The sequence below is a fragment of the Rhineura floridana genome, chromosome 8 (assembly GCF_030035675.1).
Source record: "Rhineura floridana isolate rRhiFlo1 chromosome 8, rRhiFlo1.hap2, whole genome shotgun sequence".
Taxonomy (NCBI): domain Eukaryota; kingdom Metazoa; phylum Chordata; class Lepidosauria; order Squamata; family Rhineuridae; genus Rhineura; species Rhineura floridana.
The window spans coordinates 20,399,756-20,416,249 of NC_084487.1; the positions used below are offsets into that span (position 1 = coordinate 20,399,756).

Genomic DNA, 16,494 nt, shown 5'->3' on the forward strand with positions numbered 1-16,494 from the left:
GTTTTAAAATTTTTTGTAGCTCTTGTGCATGAACCTTCTGCTGAGCTGACAATTCCCCCCCCATACTCACGAATGGGAGCTGTACGCTGAGGTGCACCGTTGGCTGATCCTGCCAGTGGGTACGAGGGTGTTTGTTCTGAATCACGTCGGGGTCACCAGATGTAGATATCACGACACAGTGAGACACGGTGAGACCAGAGTTCAATTTCGGAGCCCCCCTCGTAATTCTCGTCTCCGCTTTTATTTTACCTCCGCTTGGAGGCGTGGATTATTTTCTCTCCATAAACAGCCTATGACCTTTAACTATTGTATAACATCACGTACATACATAGTACAACAGCATTATCTACGTGGCAATATGCAGGCAGTTATTTAACCACTACAGATGTCAGTATCGTTTACAGCCATAAAGTTAACCACATCCTGTTTTTCCACTGGTCAGATCGCAATGTCTTGAGAGATAGTGTACTGAGAACAGCAGCGTGGTTTGCCAACGTATGCTGTTCATTCAGTCCACCCCACACATATGAAAACAGCTTTTAATTAGAGGTGTTAGGCAAGAGGGGAGAAACTGTTGGACAAGGATTGATCAAATAATTCCCTCCCACCTTATCTCTACACTCAAGGCCTCATTTGTTGCTTGCTTTGCCCTCTCCCAGGTGCAAGGATCCCCTTGGTGGCAAAACCTAAATCACCCTCGAACCCCTTCGGAAGGAGCACCTTTATGATATCACTGTGAAGGAGCATAAGATTATTCCAGCCTATCCGGCCTAGACACTACCTTGTAGACAAAGCTGCTCTGCCTATCAGCTACTAATGATAAATAAACAAAAAGAAAGAAAAGCAACCTGTGACAGTGATGGTGTTTTACAACAGTTCTAATCAGATGATTCCAGTCAGTGGCCCTCTGCTGTAAATTGGGCTTAAAGAGCAGATAGCAGGCCTGCAATCTGATGCCAAGAATGAAAGGTATTTGTTTAATGGGGCTTTAAATCATTGTGTTTTCTGGAACACGGCCACTGCTGCCAACAAGATCGCTTCCCGCCATATTTTTAAAGCTTGCTCTATCTTCACGTGGTAAAGAACAACAAGGTAAGAGCACAGCTTGCATGTATGTCAAGTGTTCCTTGCCATTGGGCAAGAGGACATTTTCGTAGCCTGCTGTTAACATATTGTGACAATATGTGATTAATTTCTAGGAAAAATACACACAGGTGTGCTGGGACAGGAGCCATAGCTCAGTTGTAGAACATCTGCCCTGCATGCAGAAGGTCCCAAGTTCAGTCCCCAGCATTTCCAGGTAGGGCTGGGAGACACCCCTGCCTGAAATCCTGGAGAGCTGCTACCAGTCAGCGTAGACACTATTGTGCTAGCTGGACCAATGGTGTGACTGGATATAACACAGCTTCCTATGTTCCATTGAGCCAAGCCAGAGAGTGCTGGACTTCGACTGGGGAGATGAGTGTGTGAAGCCCCCCTTGGGTCATGAAGCTGATGGGGTGACCTTGAGCCTGCCCTGTCCTTGTTCATGGACATTCGAGGAGAGTGTTCACCAGCATGAACTTTTCTCCTCGAATGCTTGTGACACACCTAGTATAGACTTAAACCTACATCTCCCAAGTTAGGGATGCAGGGACCTGAGTTCCAATCAGCTATGAAGCTCACTGGGTGGCATGGACCCAGTCTCGCAGCCTAACCTACCTCACATGGTTGCTGTGAGGAAATGATAATAATTACATCACTTCATGCCAAATTGGCTTCTAAGTGGTTTACATGTATAAAAACCAATGATGCAAATATTAAAATATAATTATCCATAATTAAAATGTGCAACAAAACAACCCTATTAAAACAATGACTCAATTAAAACAGGGCACTCAGGGGGGGAGCAGTGGTCCAGCATCTAGGGTCCATGGCCCTATGGACCAGGGACTCTCCACATGATCACGCAGAGAACATCAGATGATGGGGATGGTTAATGCCAGTTGCTGGATATCGTAAGTGGGGACAGTGTTGTTACAATCAGGTTCTGCTTATGGGATGTCTGGCTGGCCACTGTGAGAACAGGATGCTGGATTAGATGGGCCATTGGCCTCATCCAACAGCCAGGCTCTTCTTACGTTCTGACACTCCTCACTGCAGCATTCTCTTCCTTCCTTCTTCCTTTTTTAAAAAAATAAATACATAAAATCAGGGGTTGGCAAGCCAGACATGTACCTGGTTCAGATGCTCATATTATTGTTACTTTTAAAATGTTATATTTTTCTACAACAAAATGTTGTAGATGTAAAAGTATTTAGCTTCAGAGTGGCTGAAACAAACTCCATGTTATTCCTGTAGTCATGATGGTGCTATGATTTAAGTGAGTTAAACATGCAAAACTGCACGTGCTCAGAGTGTGTATTTTTCCCTATCTAAATCAGGGCTGACAAACTGTTTTTCACTCTAGCATATCAAGAATGTAGAAGCAGTTGTCAAGCACAGAATGGAGGGAAAGAGGAGGAGGAGGAGAGAAATAGTGTGTGCTTCACAGCTGAATTAATACACATGACCATTTAAATGTGTGCCCCTCCATAAGACCATTGCAAGGAATTGATCCTTGGCAGCACCTACACTCTTGAACTCCCTGCCCATTGACATCAGGCAGGCATCTCCACTGCACTGTTTGACTCCTGCTAAAATGATTTTGTTTAAGCAAGCCTACCCAGACATGTAAATTTGACAGGTATTTTAATATGTAATTGTATTGAGCTAGATAGACCAATCATCTGATTCAGTGTAAGGCAGCTTCCTGTGTTTCAAGAGGTCAGGCAGCAGAGTTCACTGTAATAGTCTTCAGACTCTGCCTATTAGTTGCTGATGCAACTGCTCTGTGAGGGCAGCGCCTGTGCTGGGACTGGTTTCCCAGTTCGTGATGGACAGATCCATCTGCTCCCAGCTCTTGTGGCTCAGATCATGCTGGACAGCTCCCTGGCTAGCCCACCAGTCTCTTTGTACATGCTCAGACTGTTCCTGACACCTTCAATGTTTAGAAATTGGTGAAGGAGGACAGTAGGCTTGGCTGAGGTGTGTGTGAACACTGTGCGTCGAGGATGAACATGAATTTCAACCCAGCTCTTCTTGGTCTAAGGCAAAGCCGCTATTCAGTACAGTGCATGTCTAGGAGCAGTAATATTGTTAATGTTCAAAAACATTGATAACCTCTGTTAGTAAGTAATAAGTTAGCATCTTACCTGTGATAGCACTTTACCTTGCAATTTGGGTCTGTTTCAGTATCATCTTTATCAGGAACTCTAAGGTGTATCCTGATGGACTGAGGCCGAGTCTACTTTAGAGCAACCTCCACCATGCTGGCGTGGGCTGGTGGAGGGCACCAGGTTGGCAAATGATGGCTTAGAGAACTCCTGTGAACATTGCCCCCTCTGGGTGGCAGTTGGTATGAAGCAGCTGGATTAGCTATGCCTCATATAAACACTGGGAGTTTGACCTGCTGTCCTTAACTGGACAGCAGAGCAGCATTTTGCTTCTTGAAGGTCCAGTTTATGCCACTGACCTCAGGAACTCTAAACTGGGAAAATCTCCAGGATTGGATTTCGGTAGGGCTGACCACATTCCTCACACAGACCAAGATCTTCTGATTAACTGTTTGAAGTGATTTCCTAGAACATTGGCTGTTCTGGGAGTACATCAGTAGGATTTGTCTCTGCCTGTCACTTTTGTCTATTTCTACTAATATGTAATTTAGCCATTCACCACAGCAGCAACCTCCTCCCCAGGAGCCACACTGCATTACCTCCAATAGCCACCAGGAGCAGGTAATTCTACAGAGCAGGGATTCCCAACACTGTGGTCTATGGACCACCAGTAATCTGTGCGTTTCATTTAGGTGGTCCATGACATCTCCACATCAAATATTCATATTTAAGGATGGGATCTGCATGTGGTTACCAATCCATCCTGTTCCATCCTGTGGGGCCAGACAGGGCAGGGAAGTGTGTCCGGTGGTGTGTGAGGGCAGCTGCTACAAGCACAGCTTGCATGCCACATGCTCCAGTGTCAGAGAAATCAGACACTGGGGGAAATCTGCTGAGGTCTCAGCAAGCAAGTTCCCTTCACCCACAGAGCGAGCATGCAAACTTTTGAAAAACCTTGTAACAAATCCAAAGTAAGTCGAGTTCTCACCCTTTCCTATTCATACTATTTGCATTGTATTTGTATTGCTTCTTTTTTCTTCTACTGTTTTTATATACAATTTGAATAATTTGGAATGCAAATTGCTATGCAATAAAACACATCATGTAAGAAATAAAAGGAGCAATGCAAATGCAATGCAGAATCAGACAGCATCTAGCACAGCACATTAGAATTGCTACAACAGGCAGAAAAAGTCATGAAGTGCTCTGCCAAGACCTTCAGCAATTTCCAAGTGGTCCATTAGGGGAAAAGTTCGGGAACCGCTGCTGTAGAGGCCTTTTTTTCTCACACCAAGCTTGCCCCATGTTTTCCAGCCTCATAGAATCATAGAATAGTAGAGTTGGAAGGGGCCTACGAGGCCATCAAGTCAGGCTCAATGCAGGAATCCAAATCAAAGCATTCCCAACAGATGGCTGTCCAGCTGCCTCTTGAATGCCTCCAGTGTCGGAGAGCCCACTACCTCTCTAGGTAATTGATTCCATTGTCGTATGGCTGTAACAGTTAGGAAGTTTTTCTGATGTCCAGTCGAAATCTGGCTTCCTGCAAGCTAAAATGAGAAGTTATGTCTCAGGAACGCAAAGGTACTAATGTGGTGGGAAGAAATTCTCAAGGAAATTATTCTATTTGAAATAATAAGCTTAAAACAAACAAACAAACAATAAATAAATTCAGATTCTTCTGATTAGGACATAAGACTATCATGTGGAATGAGAGGGGAAAGACTGAGTGCAGATTTCATTTGGGACTGGAACCCTGTTTTAAAACAGTGTGCTTATCCCTCTGTATGGGGCAATGGATCTGTGTGAGGGAGGGAAGAGATAACAGAATCTGCGATGAACTCCTCCGCTGCTTGACACAAGTTGATGATAGCAGGCACAGAAATGCTCTAGGATAAATAGATCAGTCAGAATTTAAAGCTTCCCAATGCCCTTTTATAAATTAGTGATTTCCCATCTGAACATTGCACATGTGCTGATGTAAACAAAGATCCCCCCCCAAAAAACCTTCTAGCATAGCAGAAGCCAAAGAGGGCTAGCAGCGTGTTTTCAATCTTGCACAAGCTCAATAACTATATACTTATTGCTGCTCATTTGGGAATTGCAATGTAGACAGAATAAAAACAAAGTGGATTTTCTGGGCCAAATTCTGCTTGTTTGCGCTCTCTCTCCCTCTCCCCCCACCCCCAGTGTAACTGAAGTGGAACAGTTAATTCTGGATTTACACCCAGCATAAATGAAAACAGAGCAAGCCTCTTGTAAGTTTCTAGTTTCCCTGTTGCCATGAATAAGCGTGTGGGGGAGGGGATTAAGAGGAACTAAAAATATTTGCCAACTGGAAGGGCAGAAAATCGAATCCGAGGGAGTACAATGCAAAATGGCCACTTTAAAATTAGAGCTACCTGTTCCTTCCAAAGACCTTGTTACCATGGCAGGCAACAAAATAATGCCAACCCACAAGAACCCATAACCCATGTTCATTGTTCAGATATTATGGGAAAGCTACAAAAATACACAAACTTCTCAGACCTCTAGAACAATGTGGATTGCCAAAGTTTTGGGGCCTGTGAACTCATTTACAAACCAGAGAAGCTATTGGGAGCACCACAGACATACTGCGACCAAGCACATGCCACAACTTATTCCGTTGGCTTTAATACACTGCTTTTCCCCAAGTCTAATTTGGGGGGAGGAGAGATGAAAGGACCCTGTGGGCATCACGGGAAGTCTCTGTGGGCACACATGTCAGTCCCTTTTCTAGAACATAAACACCTGAGCTGTGTGGGACATGTCAGCCTTATCCTGCAGCTTGCCAAATACTTGATAAATCACTGAGGGGTGGGTGGGGAGAGAGAGATTGGTCCTGGTAGAATGGTACTTTGGGCTCCAGGGTATGCAAGTTTTTGGACAGTGTTCTCATTGAATTATGATCACAAAAAGGAGGAAGAGAACATTTTGGTTTACTAAGTGTAGGGTTCTTTTGATGTGGCATTGATGTGCTCTTACTGTTATTAACAGTGGGACCCGCAAAAAAGTATGGCAGTGTATATCCTAAGATTACCCACTGTGTCAGATTGCAGCTTCCATCAGTCTCAGCCAGTGGGGCCAATGCTCAGGGATGACTGTAGTCCAACAGCATCTGGAAGTGAGTCCCTTTTGTGTTTGGCTAGACTTACTGCCACGTATGTACAGGGTTGCATCCTAACTATGCAAAATACTCAGGTGAGGACTTTGGCAGACCTCCATGGGAAACAAAGAAAAATGTCCCAGACTTTTCACAAACAAACAAAAGAGCAAACAGCAATACTTTTTCTTGGCTTATTAACTCTAAGTACTATATAAAAAGGGAGACATGATTCTTTTTTTCCCCTTTGTATGTCCCAAGTGAACAGCAACAAAGCTGCAGTTGGGACTTTTTTGAGCATCCAGTGAAAGCAAGTAAATGAATTACAGTATATAACTCATTCAATAGCTGAGACTTCAAAGCTTCCTAATAACTAGGGCATGAATCTAAAATGTGTGGCTTGGCACATCTAAGAGTTCTCCCATTTCTCATCATGTTCTTTGACAAGGTGGCTTTATTCAGATTCTCAAGACTTCTCTTGTTCTACAAAAGCACTTTTTAGGGTTTCATTGAGGTTTACACACACCAGTGGTCCACACGAAAGACCTGGGAGTCAATTATTCATAGCCAGACCTTTCATCTGCCCGGGTTATTTTTTTGTTAAAAAATAAAATAAAAAGCATGATCATCTCCCTCCCCAGTATGATGTTTAATTTAGAATAAAAGTCAAAAACTATTTTCTCCCACACAAAAAGTTGTCCTCTATTTCACAAGGGAAACTTATTTTCTGAAAAATTCTCTCTAACAAGATAATGCCAGCTACAAATGAAAAGGGAAAAGAAGGAAAGAAATTGCCTAAATAAAGGGGCTGATCCTGTAAAAAGAGCTGGCTTTCTTCTATTCTGGTTGATAGGAATAGGAATCAAGGGAACTCATTGAATTCATAAACAAAAACTGACCCAGTTAATTGGGAGTGTGTCACACGGAATTACATGTTGACCTAGAGCCTAGAGCAGTGGTTCCCAACCTTTATGAGCACGGGACCCCCTTTATAAGCTGAAATTTTTTTCTGACCCCCTCCCCCCAGGGAGGCAGGCTGGCTGCCAGGAAGGAAGGGGGAAAGCAGCCTTTCTTTGCAGGCTTGCTTCTTTTTGCTTCACAAAAAGCTCTCTCTTCTCATTCTAGGTAAGGGCGTTGCCAGTAGCGGCAGTGCAAGGAGACAGGAATCAGTGATAGTAATCCCCTCTTCTTCCTGGTAGCTCCACCCTCAGCCTCCTTTGGCATCTGCCATGCATTTTATAGGCAGATGCCTGCCCTTAGTGCGCCTGAAAGACGCTCTGGCGCTTCAGCAGAAGGCCTCCCCTCTTGTTTGGAGCAAGGGGGAGGTGTCATCTGCAGCGCCAGTGGAAAGCAGACAGTGTCGAGGGAGTGAAGAGTTTTTTTAAAAAATTAATAAATAATTCATTTCTTTACTGTTCACGGCCCCCTCTGGATTACTCCGCGGCCCCCTCTGGATTACTCTGCGGCCCCCGGCCCCCAGGTTGGGAACCACTGGCCTAGAGCTGGGGCCTGGCACCTCAGACCCCAGGGCCACATGTAGCCCTCTAGGTATTACTACTTGGCCCCCAGAACCCTTCCTAGGCTATGCCCCTCACTGGTCCTGCGTCATACTCTCCTTGAATGATTTTGACTACCGGGAAAGTGTCCTTGAAGTCTGATGATGCCTTTTGCTTGCCTGGATAGATGACAGTTTGAAAGTGCGTGTAGAAACTAGCCTATTGCACAAAGGTAAAATCTACATCCATTGCTCTACCTCCTTTTGTATCTGGCTCCACCTAGCACTGGCATGTGCACGTGTCCCTTGGAAAGTTGCCTAGAAAGGAATGTGGCCCTCTGGTTTGAAAAGGTTCTCCAACTCTGGCCTAGATGAATGAGGTCTCAGACCAAACCCACCCTTCAGGGCTAAGAAACGTTGACCTGGTTGTCATAGGAACATAGGAAGCTGCCTTATACTGAGTCAAATGATTGGTCCATCCATCTCAGTGCTATGCACACCAACTGGTAGCATCTCTCCAGTTTTTCTGGCAGGATTCTCTCCTAGCCCTACCTGGAGATGCCATCTGGGCTTGAACCTTTTTGCATGCAAAGCAGATGCTCTACCACTGAGGTATGACCCTTGTCAATGTTTTTCCATCTGTTCATTCTAAAACAGCTTGAAGGACTGGAAGGAGAGAGAGAGACCCAAAAGAAATTTAGAAAGGAGATTAGGAAGATTCTTCTCCAGTCCTTCCTTTTTCTGTCTTTTCTTCTTCAGTTCTCATCAGAGAGATCAGACATTGTTTGAAAGGAGAGAAGGAGACATAGAATTGTGACAGGGAGAGGCTCTCCTACTTCACAGAAACAGAGGAAGTCAGATGCTTGGCCCACCAAGTTCAGTATTGCCCAGATTGACTGACAGTGGCTCTCCAGGGTTTCCGACTAGGGAGTCTTTCCCAACCCTCCCTGGGAGATGCCAGGGTTAGATCTTCTGCATGCAAAGCAGATGCTCTACCACTGAGCTATGGGTGGACAAGAATCATGCAGAGAAAGTTATATACTCATGTGGAATATTATCTTTAGGTTAGGAAATAGTAGGGGAGACAAGATGAATTATCATCTATTAAACTGACCTATAAGAAGTGGCTAGCTGAACAGTGGGCCTCAACCAGGTTCCTCCTAGTTTCTTACAGTGTGACTGAAGTTTCCTTTTTCTAGAGTTTGTCCCACAGTTTGTCTTAAAGCAGCAGTAATGTACACTACATTGTCTTCTTTTGCTGCTTTATTTGAATGGTTCAGGTGGCTCAGAAGAGCCACCCTCTCCAATATCCCAGAATTTAATTTTGTATTATTGTTGTTGTGGTGGTGATGATGATGATGATGATGAACTGCTTCCTATGAAGCATTTCCAGGCTATTTCAGAATACAACAAAGACATGCATAAAACAATTTTGTTGTTGTTATGTGCCTTCAAGTCATTACGACTTATGGTGACACTATGAATCAACGACCTCCAATAGCATCTGTTATAAACCACCCTGTTCAGATCTTGTAAGCTCAGGTCTGTGGCTTCCTTTATGGAATCAATCCATCTCTTGTTTGGCCTTCCTCTTTTTATACTCCCTTCTGTTTTCCCCAACATTATTGTCTTTTCTAGTGAATCATGTCTTCTCATGATGTGTCCAAAGTATGATAACCTCAGTTTCATCATTTTAGCTTCTAGTGATACTTCTGGTTTAATTTGTTCTAACACTCAATTATTTGTGTTTTTCACAGTCCATGGACTGCACAAAGCTCTCCTCCAATACCACATTTCAAATGAGTTGATTTTCCCTTATCCGCTTTTTTCACTGTCCAACTTTCACATCCATACATAGAGATCGGGAATACCATGGTCTGAATGATCCTGACTTTGGTGCTCAGTGATACATCTTTACATTTGAGGACCTTTTCTAGTTCTCTCACAGCTGCCCTCCCCATTCCTACCCTTCTTCTGATTCCTTGATTATTGTCTCCATTTGGATTAATGACTGTGCCAAGATACTGGTAATCCATGACAAGTTCCATGTCCTCATTGTCAACTTTAAAGTTACATAACTCTTCTGTTGTCATTACTGTAGTCTTCTTTACATTCAGCTGCATCCCTGCTTTTGTGCTTTTCTCTTTAACTTTTATCAGCATTCATTTCAAAACATTACTGGTTTCTGGAAGTAGTATGGCATCATCTAAATATCTTAAATTATTGATATTTCTCCCTCCAATCTTCACAGCTCCTTCATCTTGGTCCAATCCCGCTTTCCATATGATATGTTCTGTGTATAGATTAAATAAATAGTGTGATAAAATACACCCCTGTCTCATACCCTTTCCGATTGGAAACCAATTGGTTTCTCCATATTCTGAGCTTACAGTAGTCTCTTGTCCAGAGTATAGGCTGTGCATCAGGACAATCCGATGCTGTGACACCCCCATTTCTTTTAAAGCATTCCATAGTTTTCCATTATTTACACAGTCAGAGGCTTTGCTGTAATCTATAAAGCACAGGGTGATTTTCTTCTGAAATTTCTTGGTCCATTCCATTATCCAACGTATGTTTCGATATGATCTCTGGTGCCTCTTCCCTTTCTAAAACCAGCTTGGACTTCTGGCATTTCTCGCTCCATATATGGTAAGAGCCTTTGTTGTAGAATCTTGAGCATTACTTTACTTGCATGGGATATTAAAGCAATAGTTCGATAATTACTGCATTCCCTGGGATCCCCTTTCTTTGGAATTGGGATGTATATTGAATGCTTCCAGTCTGTGGGCAATTGTTTAGTTTTCCAAATTTGTTGACACATTTTTGTCGAAATTTGGACAGATTCAGTCTCAGTAGCTTGTAGCAACTCTATTGGTATGTCATCTGTTCCTGGTGATTTTTTTCTTCCAAGAATTTTAAGAGCAGCTTTCACCTCACATTCTAAAATTTCTGGTTCTTCATCATACGGTTCCTCCGTGAATCAATCTGTCATCCTGGCATCTCTTTTATAGAGTTCTTCAGTGTATTGCTTCCATTTTCCTTTTAGTTCATCTTGGTCAGTCAGTGTGTTCCCCTGTTGATTATTCAACATCCCTACTCTTGATTTAAATTTCCCTTTCATTTCTTGAATCTTTTCGAATACAGCTCTTGTTCTTCCCTTTTTGTTGTCCTCTTCTATTTCTATACAATAACTACTGTAATAGTTCTCTTTGTCCTTACGTGCCAATCATTGTATTGTTGCATTTAGGGTTCTGACCATGTTTCTGTCTCCTTTTGCTTTCCTTCTCTCTTTCCAATTTTAAGAGTTTCTTCAGTCGTCCATTGAGGTCTTTCTCTCTTTTTAACAAAAGGTATTGTCTTTTTGCATTCTTCCTTGATAATGTCTCTGACTTCACTCCATAGTTCTTCTAGTTCTCTGTCAACTAACTTTACAGCCTCAAATCTGTTCCTTATTTGATCTTTATATTATCCTGGGATGTTATTTAAATTGTATTTCGGCATTAAGAACATAAGAAGAGCCTGCTGGATCAGGCCAGTGGCCCATCTAGTCCAGCATCCTGTTCTCACAGTGGCCAACCAGGTGCCTGGGGGAAGCCCACAAGCAGGACCCGAGTGCAAGAACACTCTCCCCTCCTGAGGCTTCTGGCAACTGGTTTTCAGAAGCATGCTGCCTCTGACTAGGGTGGCAGAGCACAGTCATCATGGCTAGTAGCCATTGATAGCCCTGTCCTCCATGAATTTGTCTAATCTTCTTTTAAAGCCATCCAAGCTGGTGGCCATTACTGCATCTTGTGGGAGCAAATTCCATAGTTTAACTATGCGCTGAGTAAAGAAGTACTTCCTTTTGTCTGTCCTGAATCTTCCAACATTCAGCTTCTTTGAATGTCCACGAGTTCTAGTATTATGAGAGAGGGAGAACTTTTCTCTATCCACTTTCTCAATGCCATGCATAATTTTATACACTTCTATCATGTCTCCTCTGACCCGCCTTTTCTCTAAACTAAAAAGCCCCAAATGCTGCAACTTTTCCTCATAAGGGAGTCGCTCCATCCCCTTGATCATTCTGGTTGCCCTCTTCTGAACCTTTTCCAACTCTATAATATCCTTTTTGAGATGAGGCGACCAGAACTGTACACAGTATTCCAAATGTGGCCGCACCATATTTTTATACAACGGCATGATGATATCGGCTGTTTTATTTTCAATACCTTTCCTAATTATCGCTAGCATGGAATTTGCCTTTTTCACAGCTGCCGCACACTGGGTCGACATTTTCATCATGCTGTCCACTACAACCCCGAGGTCTCTCTCCTGGTCGGTCACTGCCAGTTCAGACCCCATGAGCGTATATGTGAAATTCAGATTTTTTGCTCCAATATGCATAATTTTACACTTGTTTATATTGAATTGCATTTGCCATTTTTCTGCCCATTCACTCAGTTTGGAGAGGTCTTTTTGGAGCTCTTCGCAATCCCTTTTTGTTTTAACAACCCTGAACAATTTAGTGTCATCAGCAAACTTGGCCACTTCACTGCTCACTCCTAATTCCAGGTCATTAATGAACAAGTTGAAAAGTACAGGTGTGATGTTCCTATATTAATGTATATATGGTAAGTGTTGTTGTTTTAGAAGATACATGGTAAGTGGAGTGAAAGAGGAGGGGGAGTGAATGGGCAGTAGAATGCGAGATGATTGGCTGAGTGTTTAAAATGGCTGAAGGTATAAAAGGAAGAGTGAGAGTGGAATCTGGGGGGGAGAAGAGAACTGAGTGGGTTGCTTGGTGGGGTTTAGAGAGTTGTTTACCAGGAGTGAGGTGGAGTTCGGATTAGTGTTGAGTAAAACCATATGCTTATGTGCCTTAAGAAGAAATCTTGTTAATCTTGTTAGCTTTGTTATCTGTAATAAATACTTAATGTGGTTTACCAAAGGCCTAATCCTTGGCTGGGGTTTCACAGACCAGAAGGGAGGGTAAGGTAATGACCAAGGCTGAAGGGGAACTGTAACAAATGGTGGCAGCGGTGAAGAGAATAACAATACCAGTATTCAGAGTCTCTGGGAATACTAGTATTGTGACGTTACTGGTGGTTGCCTAGCAGGGGGATCTGTTGAGATCTGTGCTAGAGCGGGGAGAGAAACCATAAGAGAGAGCGGTCCGGACTGGTGGAGTCCCTGGTGGTGCCTAGTGACAGGCAGTAACCACGAGCAGGTAGGAACCTGACAGGGAGAGCCAGGGAAGGACGCGTCACATGTGGTGTCAGTAGCGGCGGGATACGAACAACAGAGAATCCAGATACAGTGGTGTGGCAAACAGAAATAACAAAACAAGATTTCTTGTGAGAGTGACTGGCAAAGAGTGTGTGGCAAAGAGTGAGTGAACTCAAACACCATGGCTGAATACATAAAAATGAAAAGAGAGGAGCTGGTGGAGAAGTGCATAACATTCAATTTACCTCATGAGGGTAAAGGGGTAGATGAATTGAGGGTAGCACTTATAGGATTTGCAACTGCCCAGCAAAAACAACCTGTCAGAGAAGAGACCCCAGAAGGATATTTAAGCAATCCCGCTTATATAGAGTACTTGAGAGAGAAGTTAAGATGGGAGGCTGAGGAAAAAGACAAGCAGAGGGAGTTGGAAGCTGAGAGATTGAGGATGGAAGCTGAGAGATTGAGGAGGGAGGCTGATGAGAAAGAAAAGCAGCGGGTCTTTGAGGCTGAGGAAAAAGATAAACAGCGAGAGTTGGAAGCTGAGAAGTTGAAGATGGAAACTGAGAGAATGAGAATGGGGTTTGAGGAGAGGGAGAAGCAACGAGCATTGGATGCTGAATTACAAGTAGAAAAGTTAAAATTTGATAGAGAGAAATTTCACTCTGAGGAGACAAGGAAAGACAGAGATGGAGCAAAAATAAAAATTACTCCAAAGGACTTTGCTGTCTATGAGCCTGGACAAGATCCTCAAATTTACCTCAGCACCTTTGAAAAAGCAGCTCAGTTGTGGGGGCTACCTGAAGATAAATACATGCAGTATTTATCAAACCTGATTAAAGGGGAATTGGCTGAGGTATACCAATATTTCCCCTCAGACAGGCCCGTCACCTATGCTGAATTCAAAGAAGCAGTGTTTAAAAGATTCAGACTGGGGCCTGATTATTTTAGAAAGCTTTTCAGAAATTGCCATATACAGACAGGGAGGTCTTTTGTGGAGCTGGGGGCAAAACTGATGGACATATTTGGGAAATGGCTGACAAGTGCAAAAGCTCAGTCTGTGGAGGAGGTGAAAAACCTCATGATACTGGATCAATTATACCATCAGTTACCACCAGAAATAAGGCTCCTGGTCAAAGACCGTTCCCCTACATCTGTGCAGGAGGCCGCAGAGATGGCGGATCACTTCGCCTCCAATAGAACTGGCTGGGTGGGGAAAACATCAAGAGAGTTTAAACCCAGACCATATAGTGCTGGCAGAAGGGATGTGGTACCACAGCGAGTGAGTCCTCCATTAAAATCTGAAGGGCACAGGACACCCCAGAGTGGATCTGTGTACCCTAAAAGTGAGGAGAAATTATGCTACAAATGTGGTAGACCGGGGCACCTACGTTTTCAATGTGAGGTTGCCAACCCCATTAGTAATCCTGCTCAGACAAGGGCAGTGAAAACAGAGCCCAAGGCTTTAGAAACAGTGAAAAAGGTTCAGTTCTGCCAGATAAACTGGACAGAAGTAACAGACCTTGATTCAAGTCTGAGAGAGGAAGTGAGTGTACAAGGGGCAAATTATTGGGCATTGCTTGATACTGGTGCCGCTCAGACATTACTGAGGCCAGATTTAATAAAATCTGAGGTAATATTACATCAGGAAACTGTGACTATCCAAGGAGTGAGGGGTCAACCAGAAAGTTTGCCTGTGGCCCTGGTGGATATGACTTGGAGAGGCCGAGAGGGCCGATATAAAGTAGGCATTAATGCCCAGCAACAAGAACCAGTAATACTGGGAAGGGATGTAATGGGCGCCCAAGGAAAGATCTATGTAGTGACCAGACAGCAACTTGGCAGAGAAAAAGAAGCCATATTAAGGGGGGCTGAAACAAACAGGGTGGAATCTGTTAACCAGCCTCAGGTCACCATAGCAACCACTAGCAGGCCTGCTGAAGGAGACAAACTGTATCAAGTGGTCTCTGATAAGAAAGAAGCAGAGCAATTCAGGGAAGAGCTGCATAATGGGAGGTATGGCGTTGTGAGGAGGACATGCCGGTTGAGGGGAACTCGGCCCAGACAATTGGTGGCTGTACCGTGTTCCGGTCCTCCCCACATCCACAGGATTGCTGGTAGTTCTATCAGCCAACTCTCGGATCTCCAGTTGCTGCTTCTTAATGCCAGATCGGTAAATAATAAAGCTTCCCTCATCCATGATTTAATTGTGGATGAGGCGGCCGATCTGGCGTTTATTACTGAGACATGGGTGAGCTATCTGGGAGGCATTAATCTCTCCCAGCTGTGCCCACCTGGGTACTCGGTTCAGCATCTGGGTAGATCCGAGGGTCGGGGAGGGGGAATCGCTGTGGTCTACAGAAGTTCCATCCCTCTCATTAGGCACCCTATCCAGGTAGCTAATGGTCTGGAGTGTCTCCATATTACGTTGGGCCAGCGAGACAGACTGGGAATACTGTTGGTGTACCGTCCACCCTGCTGCCCAACAGCCTCCCTAACTGAGCTGACGGAGGTGGTCTCGGGTTTGGTGTTGCGATCCCCCAAATTTATGGTATTGGGGGATCTCAACATTCATGCCGAGACCGCTTTGTCTGGGGCGGCTCAGGACTTCATGGCCTCCATGACAGCCATGGGGCTGTCTCAATTTGTTACTGGCCCTACGCATATTTCGGGGCACACTCTAGACTTAATTTTTGCTACTGGAGCAGGGGATGGTAATCTGGGAGTGAGGGATTTTACATCTATTCCTCTGTCATGGACAGATCATCGCCTATTGAGGTGTAGGCTCACAATGTTTTCTCCCCTCTGCAAGGGTGGAGGACCTATTAAGATGGTCCGCCCGTGGAGACTAATGAATCCTGAAGGTTTTCAGAAGGCTCTGGGGAGTTTTCTGGCTGATAAAACTGACGCTCCTGTCAAAACCCTGGTCAATCTGTGGAATACGGAAATGACCCGGGCAGTTGACACGATCGCCCCGGTGCGCCCTCTCCTCTGCAGAGCTCAATTGGCTCCGTGGTTTACCCCGGAGCTAAGAGTGATGAAGCAAGAAAGGAGACGGCTTGAGTGCAAATGGAGACGAACTCCCGACGGCTGTGGTCTTGCACTTGTGAAGATCTCTACCAAGCACTATGTGAAGGCGGTGAGGGCAGCGAAGAAGCAGTACTTTGCTGCCTCCATTCAGTCATCTTCTAACCGCCCAGCGGAACTTTATAAGGTTGTTCGGGGACTTTTACACTCTGGTCCTCAGAACGCAATAATACCATCAATAGCCTGCTGTAATGAGTTTGCGAGACACTTCCAAGATAAGATCGCAAACATCCGCCGGGACCTTGACTCCAATATTGTAGCAGTTGAGCCTGATGAGGTGTCCGGAGCACAGTCCTGTCCTGTTTTATTGGATGAATTTCAGTTGGTTCAGCTCGAGGACGTGGACAAGGTGCTTGGACAGGTGCGGGCGACCACTTCTTCTCTGGATCCTTGTC

The 16,494-nt window shown here is 44.3% G+C and overlaps 1 long non-coding RNA gene across 2 annotated transcripts in view; it reads right to left on the reverse strand.

Annotated features, from left to right (window-relative positions):
* Positions 1 to 228: 228 nt before the first annotated feature.
* The window catches only part of LOC133390248 (uncharacterized), a 49,186-nt gene continuing 32,920 nt past the window's right edge, over positions 229 to 16,494 (reverse strand). Inside the window, exons 5-6 of one of the 2 annotated variants that reach the window (XR_009764352.1) lie at positions 4,411 to 4,741; positions 229 to 2,163 (exon numbers count right to left, since the gene is read on the reverse strand). This is a non-coding gene — a long non-coding RNA (uncharacterized LOC133390248). Of the gene's footprint in view, positions 2,164 to 4,184; positions 4,742 to 16,494 lie in introns of those variants that run through there. The other variant, XR_009764351.1, reaches the window with a different exon arrangement.